Here is a 25,451-nt window from a genome sequence, read left to right as displayed (position 1 = left end):
ACACGCATTGTGCTGGGGTTTGTTAGGCCGCAGTAGATTGGCTGATACACACGCTATCCGTCCAATAAGGACTTAGCAAATAGAATCCAGCAGTTCATTGTAAACGCCAATCGAATGCAGACTTGTAAGCGCAGCACATTTATTATACAATGGCTCTAGGCGGTTTAAAATAAACACACCGAAATTGGATCTGCTACTAGGTAGGAATATAATACAACAATAAAAAACAAAAACAAATAACAACATACCAAGGTGATAAGGTCTGCCGTAACATACGGCATTTTACAATGAGATCTGGTTAAATGACAAAGTAACTACCAGGAATATTTGAACAAAAATATTATTAATATAATAGGAGTGTAGAGTGTATATTGATTAGATTTTTTTCCTCTTTCTTAATAATGGTGAGAAGTAGAAAGTTAGAAGTAGAATGTTAGTAACTACATATGTATAGGAAAATCTACAACAATAGAAAATTTCAGCCACATTTGAGTGAGGGTTGATTGATTAAAGCTGAAGGGAATACTAATCAGGGGTGTGAGTTCCTGAACCAATAGGATTTCAGATGATGGTTTTTAAATCAGGGAACTCCTAGACAGTTTTAAGCAGGCTAGGAGTAAGGCAACAGCCGAAACCGGTCAGCCTTTTTTCATCTGTTTGACTATTATACATGTATGTTCTTACCCAGGGGTTACGATACCCTTTATCTTCTAATAAGGTTTAATGTTTTATCCTTATACCTGGTGCTCCTGTTATACATTTTTTCTGTAACTTAGCTTATCACTTGGCCAAACAGTGAGCACAGGATAAGGATACTAACTGCGGTTGGTGAGCTGGTGGCACACTGCATCAGACTGTTTTTCTTCCAAGGGATTCATGTGGACGTTGGTGAGTCAATTTATTTATTCAATATACGGATGTCTGGGAGTGATTCCTTGTGAACAATATTGTGGGGGTTGTTTGGGGAACACCGCCACATTTCTATCTCTACAAACAGCCCAATTTTTGCAGTGGCCTCATAAAAACTTACTGACAAGTTACCTTTAACAATCAAGACTTTTTACATTTTTATGCATAACAGTGCACACACCTTAACCATTCCCCTAATTGTATGTTAAAAATATTAGCTGGTTTATTCATAGGACCCTTTTGCATAATTCATGTAATCAACTCTAATGCAGTCACACTCGATCTACCTTCTTCCCTGAAGATCCAACCATCCTTCCATGTATCACTGTTAAAACCAGCCCCCACATATAATCCTGATAACATCATTCTACCTCCCACATCAGACCTGCTTGCTGAAAACAACTATGAGGTGCAAGATCTCTTGGATTCCAGACTTCATGATGGAGAACTTCAGTACCTGGTCCGGTGGAAGGGCTATTCACCAGAGGACGACACATGGGAACCCCATAATCAAATCAATGCTCCTAGACTCGTATCTAGATTCCATCGCTGCTACCCCCATAGACCCAAACATCAAGCCGTGGGTCGGCTTGTTTGAGGGGGGGAATCTGTAAGGATTCTGTGTCTGGTTTTCATTCTCACTCCTTACCACATAACCTGGGGATTCCACATCCAGAGTGTATATAAATCTTAACCACACCTTAAACAGGTGCTTAGTAATTGAGCTTCCTAGGTGAAGTTTTGTCAGACAAGTGTGTCTCTCTGTGCTTTCCCTAAGGATCATACCTAATTTGTGAGTTATCCTCTTTTGCTGGAGTACCCAGTCTGAGTTTTGGAACCAGCCTTATATGACATCTACCTTATTCCTACGAATTACAATTTCATTCAGGGGTGGATTTATTCACCTCTCCATCTATGGTTTGTCTCATCCGCAACCTGGAAACTTTCTCCACTTTACCTAAACATCAGAACTGAACCGCAACTGAGCCGGAGGTTAACCACTCCCCCAGACATTAGCCGGGACTTACACTGCTCATTCCGGTTCTCCTAAGCTACACCGAGAAGGTAACGGAACATAGCCACTCCCCCAGACACCAGCTGAGACTCACTCACCACTCTTGCTTCCTGCAAGCTGAACCGGGATTGTAAATATACTCTGTCTAACTTCCTGACGTCAGCATTAGTCTCTCGCTACTAAACTACTTCTCTTACGGCAACGTAGCAGTTCAGCCGATCCTTGCTCAGCTGTTCCTCCTGGGTTATTGAAGCATCATTTGTTGCAACATTGTACTTTATGTGATTGCAACTACTAAATTACTTTGTTATTAACTTTTCACTTTAGCAGTAACTGGGTCAAATACCTTGTTGGCTCATTCTGCTTATGTGATACATTCAATACATCTACTTGCCAAGTCTGCAGTTGAGATTCCATATGATACACCACAATACCAAATACATTACAACCAATGAGAACTAGTTGTGCAGGAGAATGACATTGAACTGCAACTGTTTGGTATGTAGGACTCCCACAGTTATGGTTAGGGGTGCTGATTCGAAATGGATTAAACCTGATCCAAGGGGAGTACCATCCAGAGTGGTTATTTTAAGACATTGTTTTTTTCTGAAGAAGAGGTAATCCTGCCTGAATCATGAAACGGTGATCTAGAACATTTCCAGCTGCCCCTGAATCAATAAAAGCTTAAGCATAGACAGAATTCTGAAGAAAGGTTAGGGTAACAGGTACTAGGATTTGAGAAAAGTGAGGGGATTTAGTACTGGCCACGCTTAGAGGTGCCCCACTTTTATCCTCTAAGCGTTGGCTTTTCCAGACCGTGTATCACAATTCTTGAGTTGGTGTGAATTAGAACCACAATAGCAACACAGTCCCAATCTCCTTCTTCTCTGTCTCTCTGATTCAGTGGGCTTAAGGGAGGAGAGATCTATGGGTTCCTCTTCAGAGGTAACTGGAGGTGCTAAAGGGGTAGGGGATAGTCTAGAGACTGGACGGGTAGGATTCTACGAGTTCTCTCTCTCTCAACTTGTTTCTCTTGAAAGCGAGAATCCAAGCATGATAACTGAGCTCATCCTTGATGTGCTCATGCAGGCTTCTCCTGAAGGCTGCTTTGAGAGCACTGCCATCCCAACTGGTCTCAAGTACCAAGGTGCGAAACTCAATGGCGTATTGCACCACAGATCTATTGCTCTGGCGGAGATCCAAGAGAGAGCACTCTGCAGCAGAAGCGCAGCCAGAGGTTCCAATTACGGCAGAAAATGCAGAAATGAAGGCATCTGCATCATTCAGGAGCTGAGCACTCTGTTCCAAAAGGGGAGAAAACCAAGCTAGGGCCTTGTCTTTCAATAAAGAAATTATAAAAGTGACCGTTGACTGATGAGACTGGAAGGTGTGAGGTTAAGAAAACCCCCACAGTCGGTAGTACCATCATACTTGTCAGGCAGTGGTATCCGGGGTATACTTCCAGATGCAGGGGAGGAAGTTGAAGCACTAGCAGCAGGGACTGGCTGTGTGACAACAGGAGCAGCGTTTTTCTCTGCCACCACTGAGGAGAGTATATTGGTTATAACCTCTAGTTTAGAATCCATATTCTGCAAGTGTATGGCATGGGTTTCCAGCATCTGTCCCTGAAGAGAGACTGCTCTTGCTACCTCATTTGGGTACATGGCCCAAGTATAATGTAATGCTCATGGGATATTTCCCTATCAGACCAAGCTATCCCGGCATCAAGTGGAAGGATAAGGAAATGTCCCAGAACAAAGTGAGTTTATTAAATGAGGTAAGCAGTACTCATGGTAGACAGGGTAGTCCTTCACTGGTAATAAGATGAAGACAGAGAATGGTCAGAGACAGGCAGAGTCCGGCAACAGAAAGGTAATCCACAGTATAACAGTTCAGAGGTAAACCAATAGAATGGTCAGGAACAGGTAGAGGTCAGCAACAAAAGGTAATCCAACAGTTTAGCAGTTCAGGGAAAAACCAGTAGAATGGTCAGGAACAGGCAGAGGTCAGCAACAAAAGGGTAATCCAGCAGTTTAGCAGTTCAGGGTAAACCAGTAGAATGGTCAGACAGGCAGAGTTCGGTAATGATAAGGCAATCCAGCATTACAAGGGTTAAACAGGCAGAGTGGTCAGACAGGCAGAGTTCAATATCGATATTGCAATCCAGCAATACAAAGTAATACAGCACCAAGGAGCACACACAGTAACACTTATACTTGGGCATAGATGAGAGCAACTGAGGTACTTACATAGGTGCAGGATTCGTGCCAAGAGAACACAGGAAGATTCGGACCGGCATCAGGATGACAGGGCATGCGGTGATGACGTCATCGCTGGCACCTGAACCACCCGCCGTGTCCATGGCAACGGATCAGAGCGGCGGCTGAAACCCAGAGAGTGGCGTGACACTTCATTTATGATAATTTTGGAGCGCTAGCCCCCTTTTGTTTTACAAATGCTTTATACAGCTTCTTCTGAGTGCTTGTAATTTGTATTCAAAAGGGTTTATTTGGTAGTCTTTTGCACTAAATCCTGCAAAATATAATGTATAATTTCTGCCATGTATAGAAAAAAGATAGATTACCAGTGGTGCACAAACGTTAGTGCGTTCGCAATATTAAAATATCATACCCATGTTAACTTGCGCTCATATTACAAATTGAAAGTAAAGGCGACCACACAAGTGCAAACTAAGGCCTAGATTTGGAGTTTGGCGTTAGCCGTGAAAACCAGCATTAGAGGCTACCTCCGGTATTTGGAGTCACTCAAAAAAGGGTCTAACGCTCACTTTTCAGCCGCGACTTTTCCATACCGCGGATCCCCTTACGTCATTTGCGTATCCTATCTTTTCAATGGGATCTTTCTAACTCCGGTATTTAGAGTCGTGTCTGAAGTGAGCGTTAGAATTCTAACGACAAAACTCCAGCCGCAGAAAAAAGTCAGTAGTTAAGAGCTTTCTGGGCTAACGCCGGTTCATAAAGCTCTTAACTACTGTACTCTAAAGTACACTAACACCCATAAACTACCTATGTACCCCTAAACCGAGGTCCCCCCACATCGCCGCCACTCGATTAAATTTTTTTAACCCCTAATCTGCCGACCGCCACCTACGTTATACTTATGTACCCCTAATCTGCTGCCCCTAACACCTCTGTATTATATTTATTAACCCCTAATCTGCCCCCCACAACGTCGCCGCCAACTACCTACAATAATTAACCCCTAATCTGCTGACCGCAAAGCGCCGCCACCTACATTATAGCTATGTACCCCTAATCTGCTGCCCCTAACACCGCCAACCCCTATATTATATTTATTAACCCCTAATCTGCTCCCCACAACGTCGCCTCCACCTGCCTACACTTATTAATCCCTAATCTGCCGACCGGACCGCACCGCTACTATAATAAAGTTATTAACCCCTAATCCGCATCACTAACCCTATAATAAATAGTATTAACCCCTAATCTGCCCTCCCTAACATCGCCGACACCTAACTTCAAACATTAATCCCTAATCTGCCGACCGGAGCTCACCGCTATAAATGTATTAACCCCTAAAGCTAAGTCTAACCCTAACACTAACACCCCCTTAAATTAAATATAATTTTAATCTAACGAAATTAATTAACTCTTATTAAATAAATTATTCCTATTTAAAACTAAATACTTACCTGTAAAATAAATCCTAATATAGCTACAATATAAATTATAATTACATTGTAGCTATTTTAGGATTAATATTTATTTTACAGGCAACTTTGTAATTATTTTAACCATGTACAATAGCTATTAAATAGTTAAGAACTATTTAATAGTTACCTAGTTAAAATAATTACAAAATTACCTGTAAAATAAATCCTAACCTAAGTTACAATTAAACCTAACACTATACTATCATTAAATTAATTAAATAAAATACCTACAATTACCTACAATTAAACCTAACACTACACTATCAATAAATTAATTAAATACAATATCTACAAATAACTACAATGAAATAAACTAACTAAAGTACAAAAAATAAAAAAGAACTAAGTTACAAAAAATAAAAAAATATCTACAAACATAAGAAAAATATTACAACAATTTTAAACTAATTACACCTACTCTAAGCCCCCTAATAAAATAACAAAGACCCCCAAAATAACAAAATGCCCTACCCTATTCTAAATTACTAAAGTTCAAAGCTCTTTTACCTTACCAGCCCTGAACAGGGCCCTTTACGGGGCATGCCCCAAGAAGTTCAGCTCTTTTGCCTGCAAAAAAAACATACAATACCCCCCCCCAACATTACAACCCACCACCCACATACCCCTAATCTAACCCAAACCCCACTTAAATAAAGCTAACACTAAGCCCCTGAAGATCTTCCTACCTTATCTTCACCATACCAGGTTCACCGATCCGTCCTGAAGAGCTCCTCCGATGTCCTGATCCAAGCCCAAGTGGGGGGCTGAAGAGGTCCATGATCCGGCTGAAGTCTTCATCCAAGCGGGAGCTGAAGAGGTCCATGATCCGGATGAAGTCTTCATCCAAGCGGGAGCTGAAGAGGTCCATGATCCGGATGAAGTCTTCTATCAACGGCATCTTCAATCTTCTTTCTTCGGGAGCCATCATCTTCCATCCGACGCAGAACATCCTCTTCTCCCGATGCCTACTAGCCGAATGAAGGTTCCTTTAAGGGACGTCATCCAAGATGGCGTCCCTCGAATTCCGATTGGCTGATAGGATTCTATCAGCCAATCGGAATTAAGGTAGGAATATTCTGATTGGCTGATGGAATCAGCCAATCAGAATCAAGTTCAATCCGATTGGCTGATCCGATCAGCCAATCAGATTGAGCTTGCATTCTATTGGCTGATCGGAACAGCCAATAGAATGCAAGCTCAATCTGATTGGCTGAGGGTGGTGGGTTATAATGTTGGGGGGGGGTATTGTATGTTTTTTTTACAGGCAAAAGAGCTGAACTTCTTGGGGCATGCCCCACAAAGGGCCCTGTTCAGGGCTGGTAAGGTAAAAGAGCTTTGAACTTTAGTAATTTAGAATAGGGTAGGGCATTTTGTTATTTTGGGGGTCTTTGTTATTTTATTAGGGGGCTTAGAGTAGGTGTAATTAGTTTAAAATTGTTGTAATATTTTTCTTATGTTTGTAGATATTTTTTTATTTTTTGTAACTTAGTTCTTTTTTATTTTTTGTACTTTAGTTAGTTTATTTCATTGTAGTTATTTGTAGATATTGTATTTAATTAATTTATTGATAGTGTAGTGTTAGGTTTAATTGTAACTTAGGTTAGGATTTATTTTACAGGTAATGTTGTAATTATTTTAACTAGGTAACTATTAAATAGTTCTTAACTATTTAATAGCTATTGTACCTGGTTAAAATAAATACAAAGTTACCTGTAAAATAAATATTAATCCTAAAATAGCTACAATGTAATTATAATTTATATTGTAGCTATATTAGGATTTATTTTACAGGTAAGTATTTAGCTTTAAATAGGAATAATTTATTTAATAAGAGTTAATTAATTTCGTTAGATTAAAATTATATTTAATTTAGGGCGGTGTTAGTGTTAGGGTCAGACTTAGCTTTAGGGGTTAATACATTTATTAGAATAGCGGTGAGCTCCGGTCAGCAGATTAGGGGTTAATAATTGAAGTTAGGTGTCGGCGATGTTAGGGAGGGCAGATTAGGGGTTAATACTATTTATTATAGGGTTAGTGAGGCGGATTAGGGGTTAATAACTTTATTATAGTAGCGCTCAGGTCCGGTCGGCAGATTAGGGGTTAATAAGTGTAGGCAGGTGGAGGCGACGTTGTGGGGGGCAGATTAGGGGTTAATAAATATAATATAGGGGTCGGCGGTGTTAGGGGCAGCAGATTAGGGGTACATAGGGATAATGTAAGTAGCGGCGGTTTACGGAGCGGCAGATTAGGGGTTAAAAAAAATATGCAGGGGTCAGCGATAGCGGGGACGGCAGAATAGGGGTTAATAAGTGTAAGGTTAGGGGTGTTTAGACTCGGGGTACATGTTAGGGTGTGAGGTGCAGACGTAGGAAGTGTTTACGCATAGCAAACAATGGGGCTGCGTTAAGAGCTAAACGCGGCTTTTTTGCAGGTGTTAGGTTTTTTTTCAGCTCAAACAGCAACTCTGGTATCGAGAGTTGAAGTTGCGTTAAAAATGCTCTACGCTCCTTTTTTGGAGCCTAACACAGCCTTTATGTGGACTCTCAATACCAGAGTTATTTTTATGGTGCGGCCAGAAAAAAGCCGGCGTTAGCTACGCGGGTCTTTACCGACAAAACTCTAAATCTAGCCGTAGATAAGGTTAGCACAACTGAAGTCCTCACATAAAGGGTTAGGGTTTAATAAAATGTTGCCCCAAACACAACATAAATACAGTAAAATAAAGTGTTACACTCATATATTTACAATCCAATAAAAAATATTCATATAAATATTAAAAAAATGCTATAAGGATTAAAAGGTTATATATATTACCTACATAAACATACATATACATGTCTAAATATGTGTATGTATGTATGTAAATATACATATGTGTATATATGTATGCATATAGATATATACACTTATAAACACATATACAGTATACACATGTATATATACTTTGGAGCCCTTTCCACTCAAATACCTGAAAACATGAAAAATCATTTAAATAAATTTTAATATTTAATAGTGTTTTACTGTGTATGTACAGTAAAAATTTTACATCCCAATGATCTTCACATAGGGAAAAAATGTGTATTTGTTTGTACAAATTTGTATTTTTATGTACAAATGTATTGTAAATATATTTTACAAAAAATACATCAGATATGTATAGAAACATATATTTGAAGAAAAAAAACATTCTATGCGATGAACATTGGAATGTCAAATATTCATAACTACCTTTAAGTTAGCGCAGTTGGTCTAATGCGGGGTAAGCACGCAAGCGATAAGTGTTTTTTTCCAGTTTGTGCTCTCCATTGAAGTCTATGGGGAGAAAAGGTTAGCTCGCGTGCAAATATTTTACTTTCAACTTGTAATACGTGTGCTAACCCACATGCATTAAAAGTTTACTTCTGTTTGCGTGAGAGAGAAATTGTTAAATAGTGAGCCACTTGTAATCTGGCCCACAGTATTTTGCATTGGTAACCCATAGGTTTCGGCCAGCCTTTGGGTGAGAGTTAGGCACAAGGCTTAGGAGTCTACAGTCACCTAGATTATGAGTTTTGCGTTACGGTGCGGTACGACTTTTAACGCTGAAAAATTTGCCATTACACTGGAATGGCCAGGAACGCATATTATGAGTCATGTCGGTATAGCTGTAATGCAAGCATTTTAGTCTGTAATGCAACGTCCATTCCGCACTCAAAAAATTCAAGTTTATTGTAGGTTAGGCGGTGTTTTTATTTTGGGGGGGCTTTTTTATTTTTATAGGGCTATTAGATAAGGTGTAATTGTTTTTAGTACTCCACTCATAACCTATCCCAATGTGTTCACAAATAGTACATACATTTTGCAACTTTAACATATTTATTTGCAGTTTGTTTACCTAGACATTTTCAGGCCTATACCAATTTATGAGTAAGAGAAAACAAGCTCTTGCTGGTTAAGCAGTGGGAGATATTTTTTACAATCACTGACGATAAAGTCACATTTTAGAATGGCATTTCTCACAAGAAATCTTACACCCTCGGTTTATGTTTTCTAGTGTGCCAGATGGCTACAGATATGCCATGTCTCTGCAAGGGAAATATTCGCTACTCAAGCCCTAGCTTGACATTTTCCAAGATTGTGCTAGAATTTTCCAGACCTAATAAATTGCTCTGTTCAGTACTGCCCCAGGAGGATTTTAAATATTACATTAAAAGTGTATACAATCTTATTTCCATGCATGCCTTGCAGCATTATAGAAGCAAGCATCTGCATGTTCATTCAGGTAATTCAATGTTGACTCTCATTTTAAAATACAAAAGCTGCATTAGCACATACATACAAAATATGTGGATCATAGATAAAGGCATCTGATGTTAAGCTATGTATGACTGAATGTCACATATTTGTGTTACACCTGCATTATTTCTTATCCTCTCAACTACCAGAGAAGGTCACAACACAATGCTTAGTATATGCTTTTCAACAAAGGATGCCAAGAGACGGATCACATTAGATAATAGAAATAAATTGGAAAATTATTTTGAATTCTATTCTCTTTTTCAATCATGAAAGAAATTTTTAAGTGCTTGTCCCACACTCTTTAGAGAGGCTGAAAGAGGCAAGCCATATCATAGACTACAGTTTATTGTGCACAATACAAAGTGAGAGCTGTACGTTTTTGCAATGTCTGCTTTTCTAAGGGCTTTTTCATCTCTATAATGTAACTTTTAAACTGTGTAAAAATTGCAAAAATGTATCTCTTCTACCACTAGAATAGCGCACCTGGCAGCGAAAGCCTTGTTATTAAAAAAACAAGCCCCATTGAAAGACCAGCCATGTACAGTGTAAGGGGTTAAAGTCTTTTTAAGTCATCATAAAAAAATAACAATATAATGAAATATAGCCACTGCAATACATAATAGTCCAATGAATCAAGAAGGGCAATCTCATATGTCAGCATATAAAAGCAACAGAAAGATTTTTAAATATTTAAATTTAAATTGTATATACAACATTATACAGCATCACTTAATTTAAAAAAAAACTAAAAAACCCCGGATAATGCAAAATCAGCTGCATAACTAAGCATTTAATAATATTAAATATAAAGCATAGCTGTTTTTTTGTAAGAATAACATTCTTTATTTCACCATGATCGTTACAATGCTGTGATAAATCACCCACATGTTTTGTGAACAGCGTATAACAAGTCTGTTGGTTTGAAACAAAGTATGTCTTAGACATAAAATACACCCAATGCTATTTATTCTATTGACAGTGTTTCTTATAAAAACAATAGTTGTATGAACCACAATGCAAAATGAATTTATATCATATTAATAGTACAAAGGGTCATATTTAAAAATTGCACACAACACATAGCAGCATATGGACATAAAAGGAATGCTATATGTAAAAGTGTGAATGATCCACTGGAGTATATAGGTATTGTACTGTTTTAGGAACGTGAAAATCTGTCACAATCCCCCTTCCCCTCAAACTGATATCTGCATATCACATTTATCACATTTAGAACACTTACAACTGAATATTTCATCATTAACTTTTTCCTGGTGGCAATATACCCCCACACACAAATAAAGAGCCTTGTCAATAGCAAACACAGAATAATTATTTAACATCTTCTATACCTGATAAAATACAAAAGCAAATCGTTCTACCATAAACACACAGGGCTAGATTAAAAGTGGAACAGTATTTTGCGTTTCCGCTATAGCGATGATTCTGCTTGAATTAAGATTTTTGCACTAGGTGGGTTGCGCTGGTATTACAAGTTGAAAGTGAAAGGTTTTTGCTCCAGCTGTAACCCAACTCGCATAGAAGTCAAGGGAGAAAAAATGTTGGGAAAAAACCTTACACCCCACTCTCACGCAAACACCATCACATATCCTCAATAGCACTAACCAGACATTAAAATATGAATATTTCATATTCCGATGTTCTTTATGTTACTGATTATGTTCTATTTATTCATAATTAATTATTGCTACATATATCTGATGGTTTTTAAACAAATATATATTTATACCTATTTATACATATATATATATATATATATATATATATATATATATATATATATATATATATATATATATATATATATACATGATTTTATATATAGGTGTAGATATATACAGATTATATATATATATATATATATATATATATATATATATATATATATATATATATATATACTGTATATATACTGCATATATATTTATATATAAGAATATATATTTTAAAATACAAATAACATATTCCCCTATGTACAGAACTTTGGAATATGAAATGTTTACAGTAAATACAAAGGTCTATAGATTAGAAGTGCTGCGATAAATTGTTTTTTTCCATTAGTGAAAACATCACTAGCATTAGGCTTTTTGTGATTGTCAGGTTCCGCTGGTTTTACAAGTTGAAAACACCCTACTCGCACAAATGATCTCATTTTTACATTCCCCATAGAAGTCAATGGAGAAAAAAAAGTGTAAAACCCACCTAACACCCTACCATAAGCCCCTAGCCTATTAACCCCTAAACCACCACCCCCACATCGCAATAAATGAATAAAACTATTAACCCCTAAATCGCCATCCCCTCACATAGCAAAGTACCTAAATAAATGAATAACCCCTAAACCGCCATCCCCCCTCATCGCAAAGTTATAAACTAACATCTAAACCCCCTAACCTAACACCCCCTAACTCAACCCCAATTAAAATGGGCAGCGCTCCATCTTCATCCATCTTCATCTTCAGCCATATCTTAAAGCCCTCATAGCTTTTTTGTGCAATATTTTTTTGTAATAATTTTTATTAGTGTAACTGTACTTTGCAATATTTTTTTGATGTGTTTTGTGACATTTTTTATTTTCGCCAAACAGTTAATCACAGCTCTGAAATTGCGGTAATGATGCTAGCGCAATTTTGATTGCACCCACCTTGTAATATCAGAGCAATTTAACAGGCGGACAAACGATTGCAAAAACCCTTGTGCAATTGCTTGCGCACCACTTGTAATCTAGCACTAAATACATTTAATGAACCCCTCTCTGATTTTGATTTGATTTTGATCTGAAGGTGAGTTTCTGCACATGTGCAAATATGTCTCACTGGAATGCAGTGAAATCCAGATTTAAACATGGAGGCACCCATAGCTCAATGTTAGTTTCACAAATAGTGCACTCATTTAACTCTTTACTAAAAATGGTGTTATAGCTAACCTTATTTGCCTAGGCCTGACAGACTCAGAAGATGGTGAAGTTATATGCTTCAACCTAACATGAAGCTACTGGAAACAAAGTAGCTGCAGAGGTGACCATATTCAAGGAGACACAAGACCATAGCATAGGAGAGACAACGATGGTTCATATGCTGTATATTTACCTCATACAGAGTAGGTTTGAATTGAGTGAGTAGAAATCCTAGAGGGGATAATCTTCTTCAACTCTTGATGTGGATGCATTTTTGGACATTACTGTTGTAATTTATTGCAATTGAATCTGATTATGTATTGTAAATTATGACCAATCTGGCAGAGGGTAATGGATAAGGAGGTTGGGTGTTTTGGGGATTTGGCAGTTAGGGGTTTAAGTGTGGCAGGGGTTACATTCAGAGGAGCCAGGTGCAGTCTGGGCTTCGTGGTTAAGGGGTTAATTGCTTTGGAGGTGATAATTAGGCAGGTTAAGCATAGTTGGGGGTTGCCAGTTAAAACATGAAGGGCTAGATTACAGGTGGAGCACTAATTTATCGTGTGCCCGCAATTGGGTGCTACATTTTATTAAAAAAATTGGACTGATCATCTCTGACGACGAGTGGTAATGTGTCTCCCATAGGAAACAATAGGGATCACAGTCTGAGCAAAAAAACACATCGCCAGTGAAGTTGTGTAGCAACAGTTCAAATAATACATTATGGGCTAGATTACAAGTGGAGCGCTAATTTATTGCATGCCCCCAAACAGGCAATTGTGCCCATTAGTGTACGCACGATAAATAACCAGCCATTACAAGCGGCCGCTTATTGCTGCCGCAAGCTTGCGGTAGAGACACATAGAAGCATAACGGTGTTAGAAAAGAAAATGGTGTTGAAAAAAAAATGGCACTAAAAAGTGCCATTACATTGTAGTCTATGGGAACTGTGTGTTCCCTGCAAATATATATGTATATGTTTATATACATATATATTTATATACACATATTAACACATAAATATATATGTATATAATCATATACATATAATTACACTTGCTGCCCATCGCTGCGTGACTTACTCCTTTCGCTGCGCTATTTCTCATGCCATCTGACGGCATAAGAACGAGGTTCCCATTGGAGCCTTTAGACGCGTGCTGTTGTGAGTGCAATGCTTCCGTGCAATGCAAACGCACACTAACTGTGTGCCCGGTCACGCCATTAAAATGAATGTAGCTCGCTCCCGCTCTGGTCTAGTAGCGGGAGCGAGCTACATTTATTTTAATGGCGCGACCGGGCACACAGTGTTGCAGAGATGCGCTGTGTAAAATCCAGACCTTCTCAGTAGAGCAAGCAGCGGCATTCTGGTAAAAGGAGGTTTTAGTTACAATTTCTCTGCAATCCTTTAAAGTATAAATGTGCCGGTAAGCTAATGTTATATAATTCTGCACTATGTGCAGAATTGTATAACATTAGTTTGTAAGTTTACTGCCCCCTTAATATTGAAGATATTAAAGATAATATTAAGCCATTCTTTTAAGTGTATTTTTATGTGTATTTGTTAAATTTAAAAGCATGAAGTGTTTGCTTTTTGCTTTAAATGTTAACTGAGCATGCGTGAATATATTCAAAGACAAGAAAAAGTACTTAAAGGGATAGGAAAGTCAAAATAAAATTTGCATGATTCAAAAAGAGCATGTAATTTTAAAACGCTTTTATATTCACTTCTGTTTTTAAATGTGCTTTGTTCTCTTGGTATCCCTTGTGGCAAAATAATACCCACATGTCATACACTAGAAGGAGCTGGATGCTGATTGGTGCGTGCACACATTTGTTTCTTGTGATTGGCTAACTAGATGTGTTCAGCTAGCTGCCAGTAGTACAATGTAGTTTCTTCAGCAAAGGATAACAAGAGAATGAAGCAAAATTGATAACATGGTACAGACCAGTATGATAGCCAACGAAATGAAAGGGCAGAATCAAGCCTACTCACATTTTTTGTTTTTTAGTGTTTTATCTAATTTAGATACATTCATTTTATATATATTCACACATTGGGGGATATCTATCAAGCCATCAACTGTGTTGCATTATTTATAAAAAAAGCCGTCAAAAAGACGCGCACCAAGTATGGGGCGATGAGCATCGGATGTTGTTAACTAACAGTCATCGACCTTGCGTCTATTCAGCTTTTTACCAACTTTATTTATACCCTGACACTAAAAGCCACCACTATACTAAAATGTTTAACCCCTACCCCGCCGCTCCCCGACCCCGCTGCAACTTAAATAAAGTTATTAACCCCTATCCCGCCGCTCCTTGACCCTGCCGCAACCTAAATAAAGTTATTAACCCCTATCCCCCCGCTCCCCGACCCCGCCGCAGCCTAAATAAAATGATTAACCCCTATCCCACCACTTCCCGAACCTGCAACAACCTAAATTAAGTTATTAACCCCTATCCCGCCGCTCCCCGACCCCGCTGCAACCTAAATAAATTTATTAAACTCTAAACCTCTGGCCTCCCACATCACTACCACTAACTAAACCTATAAACCCCTAAACCGTCAGCCCCCCACATCGCCAAAAACTAAATTGAGCTATTAACTCCTAAACCTAACAACCCCCTAACTTTAAATTAAAATTACAACATCCCTATCTTAATATAAATTTAAACTTACCTGTTGAATTAAAATAAACTTTATTAAACTATTAATTAAGTACTAAATTACAGAAAAAAACAAACACTAAGTTACAAAAAAAACAAACACTAAATTACGATAAATAAAAAACCACATTATCAAAAATAAAAACGTATTACACCTAATCTAATAGCCCTATCAAAATAACCCCCCCTAAATAAAAAAACCCTAGCCTACAATAAACTACCAATGGCCCTTAAAAGGGCCTTTTGTGGCTCATTGCCCCAATGAAATCAGCTCTTTTACCTGTAAAAAAATATACAAACACCCCCAACAGTAAAACCCACCAACCAACCCCCCCAAATAAAAAACCTATCTAAAGTAACCTAAGCTAAAGTAACCTACGTTTATTTAGTGGCGGCGGTGTCGGGTAGTGGCGGGATAGGGGTTAATAAGTTTATTTATGTTGCGGAGATGTCGGGGAGCGGCGGGGTTAATAACTTTATTTAGGTTGCGACGATGTCGGGGTGGCAGCTTAGGTGTGTTTAGACTCAGGGTTTATGTTAGGGTGTTAGGTGTAAACGTAACTGGTTTTCAACCATAGAAATTAATGGGATATCTGGCAGCATCGAACATAAGCTTTTGGTGCTTTCAGACTCCCATTGATTTCTATGGCATCCGCAGCCTCCAGGGTGGCGGATAGAAAACCAGGTATGCTGGGCCGGAATAGCCTCGAGTGTACCTGTTAAAAGTTTGATAACTTTGAAAAAGTTTCTGATAGAGCCGAATGTGTATTCGGAACATCTGTAATGACGTTAGCATCAATCTGCGTCGGATTTAGACCGGCGGATCGTATGTTATGTCACAAATTTAAACTTTTGGCGGTCTGTAGGTTTTGTAAACTTGGTCGGATCAATCTCGCAACAATTAAGCTGCAGAATTCCGGCGTATTTGCTGTTGACGACTTGATAGGTATCCGTCAATGTGTTGCATTTATTGTTTATTTATCATTTTGTATATTATTGATAGTATAAATCTTCACTTATTATTATTATTACTTTGGTGAGGCGCCTCTTACTGATATTCTCTGGGATACAGTGTTTCTGTTCTTAGATATATCTGTTCATAAAATTAATAACAGAATTAAATGGAACGTTGTTTACAATTGTATGTTTTATCCAAATCATGAAAGAAAATGTTGGGGTTTCCTGTAACAAGTCAAATAACTGTGATTAATTTGGTAAACCTTCAAACTGCAAAAGAACTTTAACCTTGAAAAAAAACATTAAAAAAAAACATGTGAAGATATGCCTTTCAAAAGAGGTCAATATTTGTTTTCAAGTATTCAAATCTTGAAACGTTGTCTCTAATGTTTTGGAATTTGCTGTCAAATTATCTGTGTGCAAAGTAGCGGGTGAATTAACATTGTGCAATTTGTGCTATGACACTAAAAAACCCTAGAAAACAATGGGATAATCCAAATTTTCCTTTAAAGGGACATTAAACACTTTGAGAATTGAGATGGTAATATAAAATGATAAATTGTATATATAAAACAACTCTGCAATATACTTTCATTATATATTTTGTCCTCTTTGCCTGTAATTCCATTTTGAAATTGTGAGCTTTTCAGTTCCTGTTAGAAATGGAAGTGCAGAACACTTAAATCCAGCACAACCATTGGCTGCAGAATCTAGCGACCTATTTATAACGGTCCCTAATTGGCCACAGCAGAGAAGGTAACACAAGTTACAACATGGCAGCTCCCAGTGTTTTATAGACACTAAAACTTTACACTTATTTTGTCACTTTTTAAACAACTAATGAAACTTTAAAAAATACATCTACATGTTAGTCATGGACTCATCTTTTCTTTGAATGCATCATTCTATCTAGCATGTATTTAGTGTTTAATGTCCCTTTAAAAACAATTCACACATCTCTTGTAATACATCTTGGAACAGATCTTTGTTGATTTACAAATCACTACACTCTTTTTTTATTAAATATATTAGAAATGAAATCTTTAGGGCCAGATTGCAAGAGGAGCGCTAAAATTTACGTGCGAGAGAAGTGGTATATTGCAGATGTTTGCATGTATTTGGTTTTTGCTCATATTACAAGTTGAAAGTAAATGCGATCACTTGAGCGCAATTGCGATTTACGCTAGAATGAATACCACGTCCTTAGATCTCGGGTTAACTGTTTCACGAAACAAAAAAGTGTCACAAAAAACATCAAAAATATATTGCAAATTACAGTTACACTCATAATAACACCATCTAATAACAATGTATTCAAAAAAAATATTGCACAAAATAGTTATAAGGGCTTAAAGGGACAGTCTACCATAGAATTGTTATTGTTTTAAAAGATAGATAATCCCTTTATTACCCATTCCCCAGTTTTGCATAACCAACACAGTTATATTAATATACTTTTTACCTCTGTGATTACCTTGTATCTAGGAACCTTCTTCCAGCCCCCTGATCACATGACTGTAACTGTTTATTATCTATTGTCTTGCATTTAGTATTGGTTTGTGCTAAATCTTAAATAACCACCTGTGCCTGAACACAGTGTTATCTGTATGGCCCACGTGTACTTCCTGTCTCTTTGTGTTGAAAAGAGATTTAAAAAGCATGTGATAAGAGGCAGCCCTCAAAGGCTTAGAAATTAGCATATGAGTCTGCCTAGGTTTAGTTTAAACTAAGAATACCAAGAGAAAAAAGCAAATTTGATTATAAAAGTAAATTGGAGAGTTGATTAAAATTAAAAGTCCTGTCTGAATAATGAAAGTTTAATTTATACTAGACTGTCCCTTTAAAGATATGGGCCTCCATTACATATGCAGCTGCACCTGCAAAAGCCGGCGACGCCAGATTTTACGCGATTTTGGTATTTCATATACGGCGTAGCATACAAGTTACGCACGTATATTTCACCCTTCGGATGTATTTTTTTTACCCATAGACTAACATAGAACAGATACGCAATTTGGTATCCAATATACAGCGCAAGGAATACGCGCACAGAATTCAGCAAATCTACTCCATTCTCATCTCGCCACAAATTGCACGCGCAGCAACCCTTGCACTGACTAAAAAAGCAACGTAACTCCCTGGAAGCCTTAACAAACACATACATTTAAGCAGCATCTCAAGGTTAAAGAGACAGTATACTATGATATTGTTTTTTTAAAGTTTATTTGTGTATTTGAAATAGTTTGAAGCCACAACATAATCAAATGGATTGAGCTTGTAGCTACTTTATCACATTGTGGACATATACTTGCTTATTTACTTTAAATTTCTTCTCAAAACAATCAACAATACTTGGAGGAGAGAACAATGGGAAATCATAATTGTATTACCTTCATCTCTTTATATATGGATTTATATATGAATTTTAAATAGCATAATTACGTGTTGCATTTTTATATGAAATCGCGGTTCATTTTTATGAGTGTTAGCCTAATTTGCATAAAACTACTCTTTATTGACACTTTTCGTGGATAAAATACTGGCGTAAGTTACTTGCGACGACTAAAATGTGTATTTGCGCACATTTCAGAAGATCGCCAGTTTGTCCTACTTACGCCAGTTTACCATCTAACAGCACAGTATATGTAATACCCCGATGTGCGAGGTGAAATTACGGGTGGCGCGGGTTCCCACGCTTGCGCCAAAGCCTGCGCCGTATATGTGATCGCGCCCATGATGGCTAAAGTGTTAGGGAAAAAGGCAGGCAAAGAGCTTTAACATAGAGATACATATATATATATATATATATATATATATATACATAATCTCTAAATATGTATATGTACATTTATATATATATATATATATATATATATATATACACACACAGTGTGTGTGTACATGAGAAACAAATAAAACAAAATCAAACCATATCTATGCAATTTTCATTTTAATAAAGGTTTTAACTATGTATATACTGTAAATATTTCACATTCATATGTCTGATAAAAGCATAATATGTTCTAAGCATTTATAAATATATATTTCTATATATAGCTACACCTATATACAATCATGTATTATACATATATATTTTACCAAAAAAACATCAGGTATATGTAGAAATTTGCATTTATAAATAAATAGAACATATTCTGCTATGTGAAGAACATTGGAATGTGAAATATTATATTTTTCATGTCGGGTTAGCACAATTGAGAGTATGGGACCAGGTTTGTGTTAGAGAGTGGGGTGTTTTTTTCCCCACTTTTTTTGCTCCATTTACTTCTATGGGGGAATACGTTATCGCACGCGCAATATATTAAATTTGGCTTTTTGCTCTTGTCGTGTTTACGTGCGAGCAAACAGTTTACTTTCAACTCATAATATGAGAGCAATTTTACTTGCGCAAAAAGCTTACTTCTAGTGCAGTTAACACTCAAGCAGGAGTGTCAAATAATGCTTCACTTGTGATCTGGCCCTTCATTGAATTTCTTTCTTTCTTTTAAAATTATTTGTCTTTTTTCAGTTGCTGACGAAATCCAAATGAGTTGTTTCTGAAAATTGAATGAAATATAGCAGTAAAAAAAGAAACCACTGAAAACATTTCAATGAAATTTTAGGTTTTAAATATGCAGCTATGTAACCTTGAATTTGTAAATTATATGGCAGCAGTATACTTTATTATTGCAGTCACACTTTATTTGTAATATACATCACATGGACCATCTGTCAGTTTTCCTTCTAAGTTTATATTATAAATAATTAAATGTAATGTTTCTGTAGAAGGTTTTCCTAAGAGATTAAAAATAAAAAGCAGAATTCAACAGCTTAAGGGACCTATCCAATCTTTATTGGCATATTAAAATATGTTTTTAAAATCCACCCTGAAGTTTTGTTTATGGTTAAAAAGGAAAAAAAAAAACAATTATTTAGGAAGAAGAAGTTCATAAATTTAGCTAATTACATCTAGTTAACATTTTGTTAATTTAAAGGGACACAATTTTTTTCTTTCATTATTTTAAACATCTTTCTAATTTACTTCTATTATTTCATTTGTTTTATTCTCTTGATATTCTTTGCTGAGAAGCATATCTAGATATGCTCAGTAGCTGCTGATTGGCTGCTGCACATAGAAGCCTCATGTGATTGGCTCACCCATGTGCATTGCTTTTCTTCAACTAAGGATATCTAAAAAATGAAGCAAAATAAATAATAGAAGTAAATTGTAATGTTGCTTAAATTTGTATTCTCTATCTGAATCATGCAAGAAAGATTTTGGGTTTAGTGGCCCTTTAAGTTTCTAACTTGTTAGACTACTAATAATATTCTACTTTTGGTCAATAAATCAACCTTAAAGAGCATGAAAGCTAATTTTTTTCTTTGATGATTCAGATAGAGCATATAATTTTAAGCAGATTTCTAGTTTAGTTACTCAGCTATAATATAATGTAGCATACTGGAACTAGGGATGGGCGGAAAGTGCTGAATGTACAATTCGTTTGGTAGAACTGATAGTTCTATGGGCATTAGTTTTGGACAATCCAATGTTAATAAGAAGTAAAATCCATTCACATTCAGTAATCAAATGTTATCTCTGGTTTTCGAAAATGTTACTTTTATTTTCAAATGTTCACAATTAGATTAAATATCCATATTTGAAATTTGAATGTAGCTTTCAACTTAATAAATACTATTCAGAAGCTCATGTGGAAGGGAATTTAGTAAATTGATACATAATAGATACAAAATATATTAATTTGATTTTTTCTATTTTGAATATTGCTTAATTTTTAATATTAAATTTAAAGAGAACATTAGAAATATATTGATTCTAATTTTTCTTATTAAAATTGTGCATAGTTCAAATCAAATTATTAGTAAAATTTGAATAGAATATTACATTTAAAGATAGCATTATAAATACTATTACACTACAGAAAACATTATTTTGATTAATGAATAAAAAAATTTAAAATTATATAGAAAGGGTACTGCCAGAACCTAAGATGGCAGAGACCATTAGGAGGGGGATTGTTAGAGAGCTGTTTTGGAGGGATAAGGGAGGTGGGAGGGTAAGGGGTATCCTACACTGCAGAAATAAACAATAAACAAGTAATTAAAGAAAAAAAGCCCTACAACTTTATACGGGCAGACTGTTTGCCAGTATCTAAGATAGTGGTGGTGAAAATTGTGATCGGGTTTAGGACTGCTGTTTGGAAAGGATCAGGTAAGGATCAGTGAGGTAGGAGAGCAATCTTTACACTAGAATACTAGTACCCTTGCCAGCTAACTAATAAACCCCTTCACTGACAGGAATCTCAGAAGTATGGTGTGCAGCTGCAATTAGCAGCCTTCTAATTACTAAAAAGCAATGGCAAAGCCATGAATGTCTGCAGTTTCTGAAAGGGGATCCCAGAAAAGCTTTTACAATCAATTATTATTATGTAAATAATTTCAGTGAGAATCCCAAAGTTTGTGAAAAAGTTAACCTTTTCTTTATATGATCGCATTTGGCGAAGAAATGGGGCATGAAATATACCAACATGGGTCTAGATCAGGGGAATGCAAAGTCTTAGGTGGTTGACCTCCCCTTTGATTAAAGTTAAAAGACAGCGCCCCCCCCCCCCCCATTGTAGATGTTGCTTTACATTTTCTTCTTAAAGAAAATGTAATATTTTTGTTTAATTTTAATTTGGGCAATACCTTGGGTTGTCTACTAAAAACAATTTTTATGTATATTTTTGATAGGTAATACAAAATCCAAGGGTCTATTATGCTAAAAATCTGGTATTTTGGGCAAGTTTTTCTCTGAAATTCACGTTGCTGGTGGGCTTAAACATTTATTACTGAAAAAGGGACTTTTCCCATTATCAAGAGTAACATTTCAATATTGAATTTAACATTCAAATGCTGATTCTCATTGAATTTAATATTAGCCAATGATAATTTACATTGAAATTTAATATTTGAATGTTATGTAGAAATGTTCAATCATTATATGCAATATTGTAAAGTTACAATTAATATTCTTTTGTTAATAATTGTTAGCAATAGAAACACTTTAACAGCCGAAAACATTGTCGATGGGAAGATTTCTTATAACATTTACATTTAAATTCTAATAATTAACTATCACAACCAACAATAGATTTAGGGATCTCCCAGTTGCAATCCTAATCTCCAAACTGCCTAGCCACTATCTACACCAGGCTTGATGAAACAACCCAAGTGGCTGAGACATTCACTGGAAATAGTTTTATTAAGTCATGTAAGTTTGTTTAAATAACATATTCAAATATTTTTTAAGCTTGAAACACATATTTAAAAATCTTAGGAAGTGTAAAATAGGATTGATCCAAAATAGTGGTAGCTGGTGCCTGGGGAGTAAAACTGAATATTCAGAGAATGTTTAGGGTGGCTGAAATATCTCTAGCGTAGATTATACTTTCAATAGATACCACCGCCTTGGTAAGAATTGCTCATATTACAAGTTGAAAGTTGTGTGTTGAGCTCAAGCGCAACATGTAACAGCATTAAAAAGTTCAACTTGAGACCTTAAACAAAGTGTTAGGGATAGAAGAAAAGTGCATTAAAACACATGTAAAAACAAAATGTATGCTTACCTGATAAATGTATTTCTTTCCAGGCAAGGAGAGTCCACAAAACATTCTAATTACTAGTGGGATATTCACTCCTGGCCAGCAGGAGAAGGCAAAGAGCACCCCAGCAGAACTGTTAAAGGGACACTGGACCCAATTTTTTTTTGTTCATGATTCAGAAAGAGCAGGCAATTTTAAGCAACTTTCTAATTTTATCAATTTTTCTTGATTCTCTTCCTATCTTTATTTGAAAGCAAGAATGGTTTAGAAACCGGCCCATTTTTGGTTTACAACCTGGGTTGTCCTTGCAGATTGAACAGCACCAATAAACAAGTGCTGTCCATGGTGCTGAACCACAGATTGACTGGCTCCTTAGCTTAGATGCCCCATTTTTCAAATAAAGAAAGCAATAGAACGAAGAAAAATTGATAATAGGAGTAAATTCAAAAGTTGCCCTTTAAGTATCACTTCCATTACCCATAACCCCCAGTCATTCGGTCGAAGGGAAATGGAAAAAGAAGATAACACAAGGGTATAGAGGTGCCTAAGAACTAGACCAAAAAACTTCAGTCTTAATTTTGAATAAGGGTGGGTCATGAACTCTCCATGCCCGGAAAGAAACACATTTATCTGGTAAGCATACATTTTGTTTTCTTTCCTATGGCAGGGAGAGTCCACGAAACATTCTAATTACTAGTGGGAACCAATTCTCAAGCTAGAGGACACATAATGAATAAGTAGGGAGAACAAGACAGGTGGACCTAAACTGAAGGCACCACCGCTTGAAGAACCTTTCTCCCAAAAGAAGCTGAGGCAAAAGTATCAAATTTGTAGAATTTGGAAAAAGTATGAATAGAGGACCATGTGGCTGCCTTACAGATTTGCTCCACAGAAGCTTCATTTTTGAAAGCCCATGAAGATGAAACAACTCTAGTAGAATGAGTGGTAATTCTCTCAGGAGGCTGCTGTCCAGCTGTGTCATAAGCTAAATCGATAACACTTCTCAACTAGAGAGAATGAGTGGTAGAAGTGGCCTTCTGATCCCTACGCTTGCAAGAGAAAATAATAAACAGGGCAGAAGTCTGCCAAAAATCTTTAGTTGCTTGAAGGTAAAATTTAAGAACACGCACAACATCCAAGTTATGCAAAAGACGTTCCTTCTGGGAAGAAGGGTTAGGACGAAAAGAAAGAACAACAATTTCCTGATTAATATTGCGATCCAAAACTACCTTAGGATCGCCTTATCAGCATTAATAATAAGGTAAGGGGAATCACACTGCAGAGCCGAAAGTTCAGAAACTCTGTGAGCAGAGGAAATAGCAAGAAGAAACAAAACCTTCCAAGATAGTAATTTAATACTAACATAATGCTCAAACGGAGCCTGCTGCAAAACTCTAAGGACAAGATCAAGACTCCAAGGAGGAGCAACAGATTTAAACACAGTCCTGACTCTGACCAAGGCCTGAACAAAAGACTGAACATCTGGCAGAATTGTCAGACATTTATGCAGAAGAATAGACAGAGCAGAAATTGGACCCTTCAAAGAACTGACTGACAAACCCATCTCCAGGCCCTCCTTAAGAAAAGTCACAATTTTGAGGAACCCTTACTTTGTTCCAAGAAAAACCTTTTGAATCCCACCAATGAAGGTGTTTACACCACACCCTATGGTAAATTCTGCGAGTAACCAGTTTACGAGCCTGAAGCATAGTATCTATGACTTTCTCAGAGAAGCCATGTCTAGCCAAACTTAGATGTTCAATCTCCAAGCAGTTAGCTTCAGAAAAAACAGATTTGGATGAAGAATGGGACCGTGAAGTAGAAAGTCCTTCTTGAAAGGTAACCTCCATGGCGGAAGAGATGACATTGTCACCAGATCCGCTAACCAGATCCTGCAAGGCCATGCAGGAGCTATTAGAATCACAGAAGCTCTCTCCTGTTTGATACGGGCAATTACTCATGGAAGCAACACAAACTGAGGAAACAGGTATGCTGGATTGAAGCTCCAAGGAACCGCTAGAGCATCTACCAGAATGGCATGAGGATCTCTTGACCTTGAACTGTATTTTGGAAGCTTGGCATTTGACGAGACACCATCAGATCTAACTCCGGAACCCCCCACCTGAGAGTTATCATTGCGAAAACCTCTGGGTGTAGAGCCCACTCTCCGGAATGAAAAGTCTGCCTGCTTAGAAAATCCGTTTCCCAGTTGTCCACCCCTGGAATGTGGATGGCAGAGAGATGGCAATCGTGAGACTCCACCCACTGGAAAATGCAAGACACCTCCTTCATTACCAAGGAACTCTGAGTTCCTCCCTGGTGATTGATGTAGGCCACTGAGGTGATGTTGTCCGACTGAAATCTGATAAATCAGACCAAAGCTAGTGGAGGCCAAGCTATTAAAGCATAGAAAAT

Source organism: Bombina bombina, chromosome 5, assembly GCF_027579735.1.
Source record: "Bombina bombina isolate aBomBom1 chromosome 5, aBomBom1.pri, whole genome shotgun sequence".
In the NCBI taxonomy this organism is placed as follows: Eukaryota; Metazoa; Chordata; class Amphibia; order Anura; family Bombinatoridae; genus Bombina; species Bombina bombina.
The sequence above is the reverse complement of the archived record's forward strand: the minus strand, read 5'-3'. Positions refer to the sequence as shown.